This window comes from Sus scrofa, chromosome 1 (assembly GCF_054392235.1).
Source record: "Sus scrofa isolate SSC_HxYL_T2T_F1_AM1 chromosome 1, Sscrofa_HxYL_maternal_Yorkshire_Landrace_v2.0, whole genome shotgun sequence".
Classification (NCBI taxonomy): Eukaryota; Metazoa; Chordata; class Mammalia; order Artiodactyla; family Suidae; genus Sus; species Sus scrofa.
This window is the reverse complement of record NC_139383.1, coordinates 153,050,611-153,065,007: the sequence shown is the minus strand read 5'-3', so window position 1 is coordinate 153,065,007 and position 14,397 is coordinate 153,050,611. Positions and strand designations below refer to the sequence as shown.

The 14,397-nt window shown below is 38.9% G+C and overlaps 1 protein-coding gene across 3 annotated transcripts in view; it reads left to right on the top strand.

The window, feature by feature from the left end:
* Window positions 1-428: 428 nt before the first annotated feature.
* LOC102163334 (uncharacterized) overlaps window positions 429-14,397 on the top strand; it is a 158,769-nt gene continuing 144,800 nt past the window's right edge. For 2 of the 3 annotated variants that reach the window (XR_014840413.1, XM_085017122.1), the window contains exons 1-4: window positions 1,319-1,437; window positions 5,009-5,117; window positions 6,804-6,922; window positions 9,741-9,954. The gene's annotated coding sequence lies outside the window, so the exon portion shown is untranslated. Of the gene's footprint in view, window positions 1,438-5,008; window positions 5,118-6,803; window positions 6,923-9,740; window positions 9,955-14,397 lie in introns of all 3 variants that reach the window. The other variant, XR_014840416.1, reaches the window with a different exon arrangement.

Sequence of the window (14,397 nt, the reverse complement as noted above, 5' to 3'; positions counted from 1 at the left end):
AGGGAAGCCCATAGAGGCAGCCCTGTGTGTTGAGGAATTTTGAAAGTCTGGGTCTTGGTCCTTGACAGTTATCCTAAGCTTGTGAGGTCCGCCTGCGGGGAGACCAAACAGTGATGATGATCCCTATCCACTGGGGAGATCTCTAAGAGTGGAAGGCCGAGAGGTTTCTGTTTCCTGGACCGGTAGTTTCCTTGAATGCTGTGTTCACCAGTCTGTGTCCACCCTCACACCCTCTCCATCCCACCCGAGTGTCGTGTCATTTTGCACGTTGTAGACCGAACGGATGCATTAGTCTTAAGGTTCGGAGCGGCCGGCTCACAGCGCCACCTGGCGTCCACTTTCGGAAGCGGCGAGAACAGCTTTAAAACGAAAAGTGAGGTAAAGCTGGTCCTCAGCTGTGCACGAAGGAACCTATCTGGGAGCAGACAGGTGAGGTCGGTATTGGGCGCCCAGATTTCTTGGTCTGGAGGTGAGAGGGGTTTTGCAGGCCTTTTTCACTGGCTCCTGGATCCCGCTGTGAATCTATTCTTTTTGAGGCTCTTTGATTTCCGGACCAATCCTTGTGATTTTCTGAGCGCTTCCATCCTGCATTCTTCATCAGCTGTTTGGAGGGGTGATGTAACAATAGTTAGACAAATCTCAAATTGGGAAATTATTAATAATAGTTTTTATACCAAGGATGAATAGTACTTAGCTTTATTTAATCATTCTCAGCTTCGTGTTTTTTTCTTCCTGCCTTCAGCCCTTCCTCTGTCCCTCCCCCACCCTTTTTTTCTTGGCTTATTGCCTCTAGCAATGATCCTCTCTGAGAAAACTATTCGGGTCCCTTGGAGCCCTTCTCTGGATTCAGCCTCAACATCGAAGCAATAAAGATTTGAAAGAAACCTAACTTTCTAACAGCCCAAGCTGCTTCTCTAAATTAATCCTGGACGATCTCCACCCCCATTAAAGTGCAGGCCTGAGAAAACTCAGCCACAGGAATTTATCGTTTGTGCCATTCAACTCCTGGTGACAGGCCCCATCTCTGTGGGAGCCTAACTTTGATAAGTGCTAGTTAACAAACCCAGATAAATTGCAAAGGAACAGCTCTCCTTCCCCACCCCCCTTTTGTAATTTTCCACTTCCAGGAATCTGCTGAGAGCCCCCACCCTGCCCCGCCCCCATCCCCCTTTTCTTTCTTCCTTTAAAATGCTCCTCCCTCTCAGGGTAAACAGAAGTGGAGTTCAGTTCACACTAGGTCCTTTCCATATTTCAACAGTGTATTTCTGATGAAAATCTGTCCTAACCCTTTAACGTCTGATTTGTTCATCTTTGACAGTTTTTGGCTTCAGGGATGGGATCAGAAAGCACTACTGGACTCTCGGACAGACAGACCTCCCCGCGGCATAGAGACCATTTTCTGATCTCCAGTGCTCTTGTCCATTTTGATTTCTGGTGGTGAGTCCAACTCCTGACCCAGCGCTCCAGACAAATGTCTGTTGAAGCGTGGTGAGGACAGATTTTGATTCTTAAAATTCTGAGTCTCTTCTCTAGGTTGAGACTGGAGCCTTGGACTTCTTGTGAAAAGTATGTGCTGGAATGGAACACCTTGCGAGCTCCTTGTTTTGAAGTAGGGTCATTCTCTGAATCCTGGCTCTTATTTAAAAATATGAAATATAAATGACATGTAACATTTTATTGGTTTTAAGTGTTCAGCACAATGAGATGTATATGCCATAATACGTTTTGTTAACATCCATCACCACAACTAGTTTCAGTTTTTTTCTTGTGATGAGGACTTTTTTTTTTTTTTTTTTTTTGTCTTTTTGCTATTTCTTTGGGACGCTCCTTCGACATATGGAGGTTCCCAGGCTAGGGGTCTAATTGGAGCTGTAGCCACCGGCCTACGCCAGAGCGACAGCAATGCTGGATCCGAGCCACGTCTGCAACCTACACCACAGCTCACTGCAACGCCGGATCCTTAATCCACTGAGCAAGGGCAGGGACCGAACCCACAACCTCATGGTTCCTAGTCGGATTTGTTAACCACTGCGCCACGACGGAAACTCCAAGGATTTTTAAGATTTCTTCTTTTACCAACTTTCAAATATTCAATATATTATTATTAACCACAGTTACATGCTGTACATATTTATCCCCAGTACATATTATTTATCTTATAACTGGAAGTCTTTCCCTTCTGACTGCTGTCACCTATTTCATCCACCCCTATTCCCCACTTCTGACAACCACCAATTTGTTTGCTGGTCTACAAGTTCCCTTTTTTTTTTTTGTATTCCACCTATAAGCGACATTATACATTATTACTTATTTAACTTAGCAGCAGGTAAATACCTAGAAGTGGGCTTGCTGGATCACATGGTAATTCAATTTTTATTTTTTAAAGGAACTTCCATACTGTTTTCCATATTGTTGCACAAATCATATTACCACCAACAGAGCACGTGTTCCCTTTTCTCCACATCCTCTCCACTATTTGCTATCTCTTGTCTTTTTGATAATTGCCATTATATCTATTTAATCCTGGCTCTTTCTGAGGCCTCTTTATTTTCTCTATTTGACCCTGTTCCTCCAATGGGAACTTTTTTTAAATTGACATATAGTTGATTTACAATGTTGTTTACAATGTTGTGTACAGTTTATGTAAAACTGAAGTGATTCAGTTTTACATAAACATATTTTTATTATTTTCTGTTATAGGTTATTATAAGATATTAATTATAGTACCCTGTGCTACTCAGTAGGTCATTGTTGTTGGATATGTATCTGTCCATCCAGTGGGAACTTTTTGTTTGACCAGTCACCCCTCTTAAACTCCAACTGCCAATATGCCACCACATCACTAACTCTCTCTCTACTACTTCTCTTGGTGTCTTTAACTTACAGAGGGTAATTTGGAACTTTGGTGATTTCTTTGAGAGACAGAAAATCCTCTTATCCTGGCTTCTCTAAGACATCCCTTCTCATCACCTTCACCCCTTCTTTACCACCTTCCATCTTCCCTTCAGCTCCTTTGCATCCATTCATGTCTTTCTTCAAGCCTTACCTCCTCCACCTCTCTGTTCACTCCTTCCAGACCATCCCTTTCTGTTTCCAGATCCTCAATTCTCTAGAGTTACTGGACCTTCAGGCCCTGCCCCTAGAGTGTTCTTAAGGACCCATAGACCCCCAAAAGCAACTCTCTGAGGCTGAAAAGAAAAAAAAAACACTAACTGGAGCCTGAGTGGATATTTTATCCACTTAAATGAGGCTTTGGAGACACCCAGAGCTACTTGATGTCACCTGAGTCCCTCGCCTAAAATGTAATTCACAGGGTCTATAAGATTACATATCAAAGAAAATAAAATCTCAAAAGTTCCCTCCATAAATGTTGGTAAATAAAAAAAAAAACTTTGGCCCTCATATGAACATTTAACTTTAACTTCAAACCATTTGCCATAAACACATTTTCAATAAATATATAAAATAGGAAAAAAAAAAAAGAAAATCAACTCTTTTATAAACTAATGCATTTTTTATTGTATTTATGCCTGATCATGGTGAAAGTTTTAAACATAGAAACTATAAGATCTCTACTTATGTCTCATGTACACGTGTGTGTGTGTGTGTGTGTGTGTGTGTGTGTGTGTGTGTGTGTGTATTTTTTTCTCTTCCTTCTGGTGGTATTACCTCTTTACTCTATAAAGGAAGTCCGTCTTAATAGGCTTAGAGAGAAATAAGCACTTATATATTAAACCTTCCTAAATTCCATGAAATATATGAACCAACTCAAAGGTTGTCCAAATTTACATGGGATGGTAAAAAAAGACTACTTTGATATTATTGAATTAATATGACAGATATATCTTCAGAGTTGTCAACATTAATCTATAATACAAACATAGATTTTTGTATTGGGCTTACTGGTCAAATAAATAATATTATATACTCTAGATGTTTAAGATTATACAAATTATAAACTTAATTTAAATAAAATTGAGTAATTATTTGGACAAACTTTATTTCAACATTAATTGTATTTTGTAATATGTCTGCCTAAAAGTACTTTCCAAAATATTTTTGGAAACTTCAGCAAAGTTAATTTAGGTAATAGGTATTTATTGAAGGTCTAAATAGTGTCAAATAATATAAAAGTACTGACACATTTATTATTAAGCATGTGTTTAATTTTATATAATTTGGTTTCTTATTTTTATGTAGTAGAGAGGTGCTAAAATATTAGAAACTGTTAATAAACAGTTCTTGAAAGGAATATTATGTGGTTGAGGTCAAAGCTAGCTGGGATTAAATACATATGTTTATAAAGTTCATTTTTAAATAAGTCCAATAATGTATTTTTTTTTGTCTTTTTTTTTAGGGCCTTACCCACAGCATATGGAGGTGCCCAGGGTAGCAGTCCAATTTGAGCTACAGATGCTGGCGTACACCACAGCCATAGCAACACCAGATCCAAGCTGTGTCTGTGACCTACACCACAGCTCATGGCAACACCAGATCCTTAACCCACTGAGCAAGGCCAGGGATCGAACCTGCAATCTTATGGATCCTAGTCGGGTTTATTAATCACTGAGTCACGACAGGAACTCTTGCAGGTCTGTTTTTAATAGGAGATTGTAATTTTTTTTTCATTGTCTTTTGAGTAATCTACCTGGGAAACAAAGAGTATATGATTTATTCAAAATAACATCCCATGACTTCAGGTTGCCTTTAACATGCCCTTTATTACGTAAGAGAACTTAGTGGTGTTGTTAAAAAAGCTAAATTTGTTTTTTGGATTTATATTTACATTTGAAATCTTTCATTGTCACTTTTACTAGATGGGTAACTAAGTATCATTTCTCCATGAACTATAATGTTAGAGTTCTCTAAGAACCAGGATCACAGGACCAGCCAATAGTGAGTGTGTGTGTGTGTGTGTGTTTGTGTGTGTGTCTATATTCGGTTATTTTTAGGAAACAGCTCATGATGGTATAGAGGCCAAGAAATTCCACTATCTTTCATATGCCAGATGCACAACCAGGAATGTGGGTGGTGTAATTTAGTCCAAGATTGAAGACCCAAGAACCAGGGATCTACTGAATGTCTAGAATCTGACACTAAGAACACCATGTCTCAGGGTAAGAAAAGATGGAAAGCCAGCTCAAGAAGGGAGAGAGGGAATTTGCCCTTTGTTGGTCTTTTTGTTCTATTCAGGCCTTCTTTTCTGATTAGATGATGTCTACCTCATTGGTGAGGGTACATCTTTCCACTCAGTCTACTGAATCAAATGCCAGTCTCTTCCAGAAACTTTCTCATAGACACACCCAGAATTAAAGATGTATGAGCTGTGTGTGCTTCTCTTAGCTTAGTCAAACTGACACATAAAATTGACCATCACAGATCTCCCCTTTCCAAATTTACAACCGTAGGCATCACCTTAAACCATACTTAATCGCCAAATAAAGACAATAACAGGGTCATAATTCTGCCTAACATGGCAAAATTATCCTGCATACAACCTAAAACACATCTATTCCTTCCTCAGAAGAGGAGGTAAAGTCTTTGAGTAAAGATGACTCGTCTCTGTCATATGCAGAAACAAATAATATGAGGTAAAATTAACAGTACATAAATAATAATTATGTAAATTCAGTATATTTTATGTGGTATGGTAAAGAAGTAAGTGAGGATAGGAAACAGATATTTGCTTAATGTATGTATATGTACACACAGACATACTCAAAACAGTATAAGGAGAAAATACTCATGACAATTTTACTCTGTTTCTATAACTGGTTATTTAGTAGTGGCAGGTATTTATTCCTTTTGTTTCAGCAGGCTCCTTAGCTAGTTATTGTTCTTTATTTAGTAGGGTTGATCCAAAATTTCATTACTTCGGGGTCTGGGCCATGGCTGGTGTTGCTTGGATTGGGTTGTTGCAGTTTTCCACTGACCGTAATAACAGAGCAAGGTATTAGCAAGAGAAACTCTAAGGGATATTCTGTATCCCAGACACACTTTTCCATACCTCAGTTGTGGAGGAATTGTCCAGTTTATCTTTGATACTGACAAAGATTCTTGTTTGACCAAACTTTAGTCAGGTTCCTAAACCTTCTTAGCCCATGTGGGCACTTTCTTATAAAAACAAACAAAACAAAAACAAACAAGAAAACCTTAGCAGGAAACTTGCTGTGTCAGTTTAGCAAGAGTCTCTTCTCCTCCATCAGATTACTCTTTTTTAAAAAATTATTATTTATTTATTTATTTTGTCTTTTTGCCTTTTCTAGGGCTGTTCCCACGGCGTATAGAAGGTCCCAGGCTAGGGGTCTAATTGGAGCTTTGGCCGCCGGCCTATGCCACAGCCACAGCAACACCAGATCTGAGCCTCGTATGCAACCTATAGCACAGCTCACGGCAACACCCGATCCTTAACCCACTGAGCAAGGCCAGGGACTGAACCTGCAACCTCATGGTTCCTAGTCAGATTCGTTAACCACTGAGCCATGACAGGATCTCCACATTACTCTTGATATCTGTTAGGTTTCTCATCCTCCACTATGTGATATCTGATTTAATACCCTGTCTTCAGCAATATTCCTATTAGGTCAATTAGTCAGAAATTCCTCTACCCTCTAATGTTTCCTTTTAGTAATTTTCCATCCATTCACTCCCCAAAGCTCCTTGTCTACAAATATGTACTGCCTGTGTATTTGGAATTGAGTGCAGTTCTATACTGAAGTCTCTTTTCCCCTGTTTCAACAGTCCTGAATAATGTCTGTTTTGATCACTTTAAATAATACCCAACTGTGGTTTTTCTTTGACAGCTGCAGTGCTGCAACTTGGATAGGATATGTTTCATCACTGAAGACCAGACCACTCACTCAGGACCCTAAGTATACACCTTTGGAGACTTAGTCTTCACCCCTGAATGAATGATACATTGGTGAGTCAACTTCTAAACCATTGGTCCAGACAAATGTTCCCTGTAGCTCAGAGGGACAGATGTTGATTCCTAAAATAAAGTATATTTCAGAAGGTAGGTTAGAGTAACACACAAAGAGAGGATGGGTTAGAGTGCTAGGTTTCTCTGCTTCTAGAAGCCAGGCAAGTACAAGCTGAATTGGGTGTTCCAAGCTCTCTGTTCATAAGTATAAAAGTATCACTTGTTAAGAACATGGGATCTTTTCAGTGGATGCAAATCTCCGTTTTAGAACTCTTGCTCAAAATGTGTTCTACCAACTCTGTGCTTCCTTTCTTGCTGGATGATTTTACTAAGGATAATTTGGAACTTCAGTAGCATCTTTGGGGATTTAATATCTTTTCATATTTGCTTCTCTAAAACATCTCACATCTCATCACAGCTGCTCCTGCTCCACCTTTTTCCTGCTTTGGATCTTCCCTCCAGTTCTTTGAGGCATTTGATATACCCGCTTCAAACCCCTACCTCTTTCAACCCTCTGTCCACCAGCCAGACTTTCCCCATCTTGGCTCCTCTGCTCCCTGCAATTACTTGAGCTTTAGGCCCTTTGCCCTCCATTGAGGGCTCTCAAAGGATCAAAGGTCCCTCAAAGTAATATCCACTAGAAAAAAGAACAGCATAATAGTTGTGAATTAAGTTTTATTGAGAGCAGAATGAGGACTATGGCCTGTGAGACATCTTCTCAGATAGGTCTGAGGAACTGCTCCAAAAAGGCAAGGGGTGAATGTGATTCAGTGAAAGGAGATACCTAGAATCTAGCACATATCTTGGCAGAAGTTTGCTGCTAGTCACAAGGTTGCTGCTAGTCACAAGAAGGTTGCTGCTAGTCACAAGTAGATGTCTCCGTGAAAGATTTTAATGATTTTCTAGACATGAGAAAACACAAGAAATTAGACTGCTAAATTATTTTCCTGAAAATATCTATTTGAAGGCCTTTTCTGCCATTATTTCCCCAGAACTCAGAGTACCTCATTCCTGATATCCACCCAGAACTCCTTTCTGGGTGTGCTGAAGGTCAGCAACTGCAGTGGCTAGTGACTCCATTCTTGTAGAAACAGAAGGCAAAGGAGAAGTTTTAGTTGGGAGTGCCTGATCACAAACATCATTGTAGTTTTGGAGACATTTCAAGACATTTTTGTCCCTTAGTGTTAGGAATGCTCTTTCCTAGATCAGATGAGGATTTCCTTTGTAGGCCAATCAATATGCTCTTACTGGGCTAAGCCTTATTAACAACCAAAACACTGTGGACCATCTGTCTTACTAGTTTCTTATGGTCTAGGAAGTGTTTCTGTCTTGTTGCTTCTTTCCATATCTAGACTTACACCATTACAATCAATGATCTTATAAAGAAGTATATATCTGGTCAACTGGTTCAAGTTACCTAGTTATCATTTTATCAAAGCTCAGTCACAAATTTGTAAATGCAAAGCAATCTTATAAAATAGGCATTCTGCAAGTAATATTGCCAGTGGTGTTAGTAAGGTCTTGTAAGAATTTAAGCAAAAACTTCCATTAGGTGCACACCAGTATTTCCCTAGTTTGTCTGACTTTGTTATGTACAAATTCTTATTTTTAAGGGAAGTGATATACAAGCATTTGTTCATGAGGCACTCAGCCTTATCTCCTAGTGTTATTAGGATGGCTATCCTTGATATGTTCAACTGGTCAACTGGTTCAAGTTACCTAGTTATCATTTTATCAAAGCTCAGTCACAAATTTGTAAATGCAAATTTTTTTTTCCCAACATAGGGAGTGCCTTAAATTTAAATGATTATACCCTAGTGTTAGCCATATAAATCAACCCCACAACTGAGGGAGATTATATTCTTTGGCTGAAATTTTACCTGTTGCTCTGATTGAACTTGAGTAACTTTAAAAGAAAATTTACATTTGCGGCAATGGTCAGAACATGTATGATTGACTTCTGAATGAGGGAATCCCATCCAATAATATCAGTAGTGGCCCAAAAAGAACTGTAACTTCTTTCTTCTAGAATAATTTCCTAAGGGCCTTGGCTAATAACTTCCAATTACAGCCTTGGATTGGAGAAAACCACTAAGGTAACCTAGAAGTACTGGATAGAGGTAATTGACCATAAACTCAATAATTGGATTTATTTTACTTTATTTTATTGTTATTTTTAATACAATGATTTTTTTTATTATATATATTTTACAGTGTTCTGTCAATTTTCTACTGTATAGCTGGTGACCCAGTTACACATACATGTATAGATTATTTTTTCTCACATTATCATGCTCCATCATAAGTAACTAGACATAGTTCCTAGCTCTACACAGTGGGCTCTCATTGCTTATCCATTGCAAAGGCAATAATCTGCATATATTAACCACAAGCTTCCAATCCATCCCACTTCCTTCCCCTCCCCTGTGGGAAGAGATATAATAGCTTAAGCATAGTACTCCATATAATTATGTAAGCCTCAAGGTGGAATGCCACCTGTAGTTTAGAGTAGAATATGAGGCTTGATGGAATGCTCTCAAGCTTCTTGCAGAGAATGCTCTGCTTAATAGGATACAGATCCCTCTCTGCTTGTCTCTGTTGTCTAGGGCTGTGTGGTTTATGACCTGCTTGATTGCATCTGTTTAATCTCTTTAACCTGAATCTATTCCTGCTTGATTTTGTCTGTTTAACCTTTAACTGGGAACAGGTTTGTGGGCACGTGATTCTTGCTTAATAAAAGGATGGCCTGATGGCCTAAAGGCCTATGCAGTGCTTGGGCTTCTTGCCATGGAACCTAAGTCTCCTCTCTTTCTTTAAGATGTGACTGGCTTCACGCAGGACACGGAGAACAGCATTGCTGGGGACATATCCTGACAAGTGGTGACCTGGATGTGACCAAAGTCCGATGTGACCAAAGCCCAACGTGACCAAAGTCTGACGTGATAGAAGTTCGAGTCTACACAACGAAGTGGCAACCACAGAATAAGGAAAAAACAGAGTGCGCCAGGAGACTCAAGGATCCCAACTGAATGGTAAGGGACAGTGGACCCATATTAGACTCCACTGCTGTGGGAATAACTCTATAGAGAGGACATGGGGAATACTCTCCAGCCAGAGCAAAAGCAATATACTCGAGTATTACAAACTCTAGTTTAAACTAATGGAATAGAACTCTCCACAAAGGCTCTATTAAAAGTTCTTATAGCTGACAGGTTTTACACAGATGTACCTTACTCATGGCTAAAACTTCAAAATGAGAAAAGAATTTTAATTTGAGGTCTCTGTTTTGCTTGTTTGTATGTGTCTTTGTGTGTGTTGTGCATGTATGGCATTGCCAAAATTCATAAAAGAGCTCTACTTAATTGGCTTAAAGGAAATAAAGCTCTAACATAAATTCTTAAAATACCTAAATTAATTTTTGGTTCACTTGAACTGCAAAAAATTCAGGATTTGATACTTATTATTAGAGGTTGGTGTTAGAGTTTGTTGATATAATATAGACATGTCTTTGGAGTCATAAACATTAAGTATAATACCTTATTGTACCCAGGATTAATGGAGGAATCTAATTGCATTTTATTAAGGGAAAAGAAAGTAAGTCTGTCTTATAACTTGTTATTTTGACAGGAAAGACAGGGGACAGAATAACATGGATACAGAAACTGATGGAAGGTTTGTGGGAAGTGGACAATGAGAAAAGAATTTATGCATGGTTAGGGCTAAGTTTAAAATTTCAGCAAACTATTTTTAAAAGTAACCTAGTGCAAAACTTGAATTTGTATTCAGTCTCTGTTAAAAGAAGGTTTTCTTAAGTCAGGGCTATGAGAAATCCAAGATGGTCGCTTGTTTTTTCCCCGCTCCCTGGCAGTCCCAATAATGGAAAAGAAAAAAAAAAAAGAAAAAAAAGTCTCTTTGGGGTAGACTTTATATAGTCCTAATTTGGCTGTATTTGGTAAAAATGAGGGTAATCTTAAAGAAAAAGACTGTTTTGACTCATTTATATTCTAGTTTTATGTATTGAGATTAGGGTTTACTGTCTAAAATTCACCTTCTAAATAGTTCTTTGCCACACATTTACATTATTATAAAGTTTAGCTGAGTTATTAAATAATCTAAGCTTGTTTCTGAAGCTGATTGCTGTAATCTGTCTCTGATGTTCCATGGTGACTGGAGAGTGTATATGCACTCTGCAGGAGTATAATTTAAAGGGTCGTCTCCAGCCTATATAAACGATTCCTTGTCAGGAATTTTTTAAGTGCCATATGCACAAAAGTGAAGAAAATTAACTTTTAAAATTTACATTTCTCATTTAAGAAGGGCCTCTACATTGGACTGGTCTGTAGAGAGAATTACTGACTTCAAACTCACCCTAAAACAAGGCTCTGATAAGAAAAATACCAATGCCTGAACAAAAAGAAGACAACATCAGAAGTAGAGCACTGCCTTAAGATTGCCACACCTGACTCCTATGGTTATTTGTTTTACTTCTGATTTACCCTGGTGGGTTTCTCCCCTCTAAGGCTCTTATTATTGATGTTACTAGGTGGGATCCTCTCACCTGGCCAGTTAATACCTGCTCTGACCCAGGCCATAAATATGTTCTCTTCTAATGTTACTCAAGCTCAATTAGCAACAAGTGAGACTTCAGCCAAGGGATATAGCTATATTAATTTAAATCTAAAGGCTCTTTTATGTTGGGAACAATTAAACCATCTAGGGATAACCAGCCTAATACACTAGGAAATTGGGCTGAATGGACAAGACCAGGATATAATTTCCTTCAAAGATAAGAAACAACTAAGCCAGCTGAACAGGGTGAAAGCTCTTAAATTTTTGTTTATGACTTTACTAATACTGCTGTATTTTTATTAACTATTTTTACAAAATTGCTGAATTTGTAACTGGGTATCTGATAAAATGATATAAATACAGTTCCATATGAGGGCAATGATCTCTAGAAATGGGAAAATATAACGAGAGGAAATATTTTCCTGGACCATAACAGACTAGAAAGATAGGTGGTCAAGAGACTTTTTGCTACTGTTGATAAAGCCTAGTCCCGTAATAGCACATTGAGGTGCCTATCAGTGAAATCTTTACCAGATCTAGGAATATTCATTCCTACCACCGTGGGATGAAATGATCATGATATACCTCCAAAAACTATGGTCAAATTTATGACCATGGGGAAGCACTGTGATCTGAAGTTTGTCACTTGCCTTTAGCCTCTATTTGGTGTAAAGCATGAGTCATTGCAGCTGCTGACCCACAGTACCCCCTGAGCAGAGCTCAGTGTGGAGACCAGGAGTGAGGCACTCTGCTCTGGGAAAACTGACAAAACAGCCTTCAGATAGTTTCAGGTAAGGATTTTTATGGGCCCAAATTCTTGTATCTTCTCATATCTAGAAAAACAGAAATCATTAACAGTTGCATCTGCACTGGCCATTAGAGAAAAAAATGTGGAATAGAGTAGCTGTGGTCAGACATCCAAAGTAATACTAGGAAATACTATGGGAGTAATTTTAGACAAGTCTTTGTATTGCTGAGAACTTTTTTTATGTGTCCTGTCAGACTTGATGCCGCTGGCTGTTCTCAAAGCAGCATTAGCTGGCAGCTGCACCTTACATTTTCAAGGTCTCCTCTTACAACAACAGAAAGGAGACAACATGTTTAAGGACCAATGGCTCCTGTTATTTATGTCTTAATACCACATCAAACATTAAAACCAACTTAGATAAAATTATACACCTCTCTCCCTGGCTGGTTTTATGAAGGAAATAAAAATGCTGATGCTCTTGTCTCCTGTTACCCTGTAGAGGAGGCAAAACATTCTCATTCCTCCTTCCATGATAATTGGAGATCTTTAAAACAAGTTTAACATTTCTTCTCAACCCACTAAACAGGTTGTTCATGCTTGCCCAGATTGTCAATTCCAATCACCTGTTTCTTATACACATGGTACCAACCCACGGGGGTTGCAGCCAAATGCCCTCTGGAAGACAAATATAACACATGGCCCTGAGTTTGGCAATAAAAGATATCTATATGTTTCAGTTGATACCTATTCCAAAGTTATTTTTGCCTCTGTACATACAAAAGAGACATCCAGAGCTACTATTCAACATTTATTAGCTGCTTTTGAAGCCTGGGACAAACCACAATGACTAAAACCTGATAATGGCCCAGCCTATACTAGTCAAATATTTAAAGAATTTTGCTATGCCTGGGGACTTCAACATAAAACTGGCCTTCCATATAAGCCTACAGGCCAAGCAGTTATCAAATGAGTGCACCATGTGTTAAAAATTCTGATCAAAAACAAAAAAAGGGGGGACAGGGTATGGTGGGCTGTTACCCCTCCAGAAGTACAAGTTAATGTATTCCTTCATACCTATAATTTTTTTAATCCAAATGACCTATATTTATCCCCATCCAGTCATCATGCTATCACCAATACTTTTAAAATTAATCCAAAAGTGCTTTACAAGAATACAGAGGGTGGCCCCTGGAATGGACCTGTAGAACCTCTCACTTGGGGAAGAGGGTATGCTTGTGTTCTTACTCCTACAGGCTCCCTGTAGTGTCTAACCAAGATAGTATAAACCATACCATGGACTGGTGGAAGCAGCCCAGACCTCTGAATCTGTTGGATCAGGTGATGATGCAGATGGCTAACATGCATCTGAATCCACTGTTTGAGCCAGCTATGGGTATACAATGCACAACATCCAACACCTATCTCACTCCATACGTCACATGGGGAAGCATTAAACACCTTACCCAACAGGCACCATTAAGGCTGGAAAGCTGCCACTGCTGTTAACTTGGAAGAATATATGGTTAGCTATGATAGCCATAATCAATCTTAATACTGAGAAGGCTTACGCTAATCCCACACCGAATCAATCAAGATAAGAAGGATCTTATGTTCTTCCTTTAGACATTGATCTTCATGAAGAAAAATAAAATTTCAAAAAACAAAAAGGGGACATGTGGGGGAAGTAATAAGAAAATAGCTTAATCATAGTACTCCCTTTAATTACATAAGCCTCAAGTGGAATGCCACTTATAGCTTAGAGTAGAAAAGAGGCTTTGATGGAATGCTGTCAAGCCTCTTGCAGAGAATGCTCTGCTTAATAGGATACAGATCCCTCCCTGTTTGTCTCTATTGTCTAGGGCTGTGTGGTTTATGACCTGCCTGATTGTATCTGTTTAATCTCTTTAACCTGTATTTATTCCTACTTGATTGTGTCTATTTAACCTTTAACCAGGAACAGGTTTTATTGAGATTCTTGATCAATAAAAGGACAGTCTAAAGGCCTATTCTGGGCTTGGGCTTCTTGCCATGGAACCCAAGTCTCCTCTCTTTAAGCTGTGACTGGCTCCACGCAGGACGTGGTGAACAGCATTACCGGGTACATACCCTGACACACCCCTTTGGCAAACACAAGTCTATTCTCCAAGTCCATGATTTT